At 42.1% G+C, this 4,406-nt stretch overlaps 1 protein-coding gene across 1 annotated transcript in view; it reads left to right on the top strand.

Moving 5' to 3' along the window:
- The first annotated feature begins 323 nt into the window (after positions 1-323).
- Positions 324-4,406, top strand: part of LOC115416918 (probable phospholipid-transporting ATPase VD) — a 68,108-nt gene continuing 64,025 nt past the window's right edge. Inside the window, exon 1 of the mRNA XM_030130791.1 lies at positions 324-572. The gene's annotated coding sequence lies outside the window, so the exon portion shown is untranslated. The remainder of the gene's footprint in view (positions 573-4,406) is intronic.

The following is a 4,406-nucleotide window of genomic DNA, read 5'->3' as shown; positions in this document are numbered from 1 at the left end:
ACAAACAAACAAACCCAGGCAAAAACATAACCTCCTTGGCAAGGGAATTAGAGAAAAAAAGTCCAAACTAAATAAAACTAAACCATAATGAAAAATCCAAAACTATTAGATCCTTGAACCAAACGACAGGCAGACATTTTTAAAACAAGTTCGTTTTTATATTTTTGAATCTGTCTGATCATGTCCTAAACTGTTCCAGTTACAGGTGTATCTTAAACAGATGTATAACTGTACTCCTATATTTCTGACATTGAACACTCAGATCAGTCAGAAGGCTTGTTAACGGGGTTCCGTGAACGTCGCACCGGTAAACCGGATGCGCTCGCGCTGCCGTCGGTCGGATGAACGTTCCCGGTGTGTACTTCAGACACAGCTGAGTTCTACACTTGAAAGGCTTTTGTTTGGACCCGTGACACAAACAGGATGTTTTTAGAAGTGGACTCCTCCTGTAGTTCGAACTTTAAAGAACAAAAGTAAAAAAAATAAAAACAGGAAGTGGATCCGACAAAGAGCTGAGAGAGAAGAAGAAGAAGAAGGGCACGAGGACCCGGAAGAGCAGCATGTGAATGCAGGTACTCATTCATTCCACTGAGGACAGTAAACAACAACAACAACAACAACAACAACAACACACACACACACACACACACACACACACACCTGAACATAAACAGGTCCAGTACATGTGACCCTGACAAAGGACCTGTGACCTGGTTATGGACTGGGTTTTCTTTTTTTTTTTTTCATTTTTAAAAATTTATTAATTTTATTTACTTATTTATTTTTATTTATTTAATTAGTTTGTTGTTTTTTTTTTGCATGTTTTTATTTATTTATTACCTATTTATTTTATTTTTTGTATTATTGTTTAATTTATTTTTTAATTTTATTTTTCAATTTTTATCTTATTATTATTTTTCTTTTATCATTTTAATTGTTTTATTTATTGTTTTATTTATTTATTTTTTATGGTCTTTTTTGATCTGTCCAATAGAAACACCAGGGTTCATACAGGTGTAGGGATGGAACCACATGAACATTTTATATCACACTTATTGTGACCAAAATTATCACGGTTCTCATTATTATCGCGGTATTGTTGAAATTCTGCTCAAAATGTTCAAAAAGTACTGATACACACACTGAAAGAACTTAACCAAGTTGTATTTAAATAAATAAATAAATAAATAGTCCCACTGTCCCTTCTGTGTCAGAAACATTCACATATTAACCCTTAGTGGTCTGAGTCTATTCTGTCTGTTTTTCAGTCCTTTTGATTTGGCCTTTATATACTATAGAAACAAATGTTTACTATACCCATGTTTGGATCTGTTTTTTCAGCACAACTTCATCTAGATCATCTGTCTATTATTTTTTCACTTTAACCTACTATAAAAACATAAAAGGACAAAAAACACACAAAAAATATAAAATCCAGTTTGAAAAATGTATATAATTTATTGCATAAATAACACACAGATGTTTAACGAACCTTTTCACAGACTTTAAAAGTGAATATTGGTTCAAATATTAGGTATAGAAAATTAAATTTGTAATAAATTCAAACTATACTCAAATATTTGACATTAAAGCAGATCTTTCCATCGGGTTTTTCCCCTAAAAGTGCGATAATCAAACACAGTTATCATGAGAATTAGAATTTAAACAGTAATACTAACTGTCTGTGATTTTACCGCTGTTTATTGTTATACTGGTAATCGTTCCATCCCTATACAGGGGCTTGAAAATCATTGAATTCAATTGTCGTGTTTTCCAGGTCTGTAAAGGGCTTGAATTCTAGTTTTCGTGCTGACAGTTAGAACTGTTGTGATTTATTTATTCATTTATAATATTCACTCTGTCAGGTTCAAGGCTCTAATAGTTGTGGATTTTTCATTCTAGTTTAGTTTTATTTAGTTTGGACTTTTTTTTCTCTAATTCAGTTTGTTTTAATTTGTTTTTAGAGCAGGTTTGATAGTTTTTATTAGTTTTTGTTATTTTCTAAACGCTTAGTTTTATGTTTAGGTATTTATTAGGTATTTATTCAAATGCAGATATGGTGGAGGTTCATTTAGTTTTTTTGTTTCTATTTTATTTCTTCTTATTTCACACTCTTTTATTCAGTAATGTTGGTTCCTTTGTTTGGATTGAACTCAAATCCTGTTCTGATGTTAGTTGTGAACTAATAGAATCTGAACATTTGAACAGGATCTGAAACTGGAATGTGTGTAAAACAGAAGTTCAGTTTGAACACAGTTGGAACATTTGTGATAGAACATTAGATCTTGTTGGGATCAAATAAACATGTGTTTAGGATTTGGGCAGATTTGTGCTGGAATTCAATTCTTCAAGGAAATAATCATTAAAAAAAAAGAAACAAACAAAAAAATTACCTTTTCAGCAGTATCATGATATATCGTGATATATCATGATACTGTTAAAAAGGCAATGATTACTGGTATAACAATAAACGGCGGTAAAATGACAGACGGTTAGTATTAGCATTTAAATTCTAATTCTCATGATAACTGTGTTTGATTAACGCACTTTTCCGTAGAAAACACTGATGTACAGATCTGCTTTTATGTCAAATATTTGAGTATAGTTGGAATTTATTACCCAACCCAAACGTGTTGTGAGGGTCTGTTGGGAACGTCTGGCAGAACCCGATGTCAGTGCGGTCTTCAACTCCCACCTCCGGGAGAGCTTCTCCCAGATCCCGGGGGAGGTTGGGGACATTGAGTCCGAGTGGACCATGTTCTCCACCTCCATTGTTGAAGCAGCTGCTCAGAGCTGTGGTCGCAAGGTCCCCGGTGCCTGTCGTGGTGGCAATCCCCGAACCCGGTGATGGACCCCGGAAGTAAGGGATGCCGTCAAGCTGAAGAAGGAGTCCCACGAGCCTTGTTGGCTCGTGGGACTCCTGAGGCAGCTGATGGGTACCGGAAGGCCAAGCGAGCTGCAGCCCGAGCGGTTGTGGAGGGGAAAGCAGTGTGCCACCAACACTGTTTACAGTGGAAGTGGGAGGAGCTGACCTCGACTGGGGATGTTGTCGGACGGTGGAAGGAATACTTCGAGGATCTCCTCAATCCCACTGTCACGTCTTCCATGGAGGAAGCAGAGGCTGAGGTCTCAGAGGTGGACTCATTCATTACCCAAGCTGAAGTCACCGAAGTGGTTGGACAGCTCCTCGGTGGCAGGGCACCGGGGGTGGATGAGATTCACCCTGAGTACCTTAAGTCTCTGGATGTGCAGGACTGTCTTGGCTGACACGTCTCTGTAACATCACGTGGCAGTCGGGGACAGTCCCTCTGGATTGGCAGACCGGGGTGGTGGTTCCCCTTTTTAAGAAGGGGGACCGGAGGATGTGCTCCAACTACAGGGGGATCACACTCCTCAGCCTCCCGGGGAAAGTCTATTCCAGGGTACTGGAGAGGAGGATCCGACCGATAGTCGAACCTCGGATCCAGGAGGAACAATGCAGTTTTCGTTGCGGTCGTGGAACACTGGACCAGCTCTATACTCTCCATCGGGTACTTGAGGGTTCGTGGGAGTTCGCCCAACCGGTCCACATGTGTTTTGTGGATCTGGAGAAGGCGTTCGACCGTGTCCCTCGTGGTATCCTATGGGGGGTGCTTCGGGAGTATGGGGTCCGGGGCCCTTTGCTAAGGGCAGTCCGGTCCTTGTATGACTGAAGCAGGAGCCTGGTTCGCATTGCCGACAGTAAGTCAGACCTGTTCCACGTGCACGTTGGTCTCCGGCAGGGCTGCCCTTTGTCACCGGTTCTGTTCATTATTTTTATGGACAGAATTTCTAGGCGCAGCCAGGGGCCGGAGGGGGTCCGGTTTGGGGACCACAGGATTTCATCTCTGCTTTTTGCAGATGATGTTGTCCTGTTGGCCTCATCGAACCTGGACCTTCAGCGTGCACTGGGGCGGTTTGCAGCCGAGTGTGAAGCGAGCGGGATGAGGATCAGCACCTCCAAATCCGAGGCCATGGTTCTGGACCGGAAAAAGGTGGTCTGCCCTCTCCGGGTCGGTGGAGAGTCTTTGCCCCAAGTGGAGGAGTTCAAGTATCTCGGGGTCTTGTTCACAGTGAGGGAAGGATGGAGCGTCAGATTGACAGACGGATCGGTGCAGCGTCTGCAGTGATGCAGTCGCTGTACCGGTCTGTTGTGGTGAAGAAGGAGCTGAGCCGAGAGGCGAAGCTCTCGATTTACCGGTCAGTCTCCGTTCCTACCCTCACCTATGGTCATGAGCTTTGGGTCATGACCGAAAGGACCAGATCCTGGATACAAGCGGTCCAAATGAGTTTCCTCCACAGGGTGGCTGGGCGCACCCTTAGGGATAGGGGGAGGAGCTCAGTCACCAGGGAGGAGCTCAGAGTAGAGCTGCTGCTCCTCTGCGTTG

Source organism: Sphaeramia orbicularis, unplaced genomic scaffold, assembly GCF_902148855.1.
Source record: "Sphaeramia orbicularis unplaced genomic scaffold, fSphaOr1.1, whole genome shotgun sequence".
Classification (NCBI taxonomy): domain Eukaryota; kingdom Metazoa; phylum Chordata; class Actinopteri; order Kurtiformes; family Apogonidae; genus Sphaeramia; species Sphaeramia orbicularis.
The sequence above is the reverse complement of the archived record's forward strand: the minus strand, read 5'-3'. Positions and strand labels throughout refer to the sequence as shown.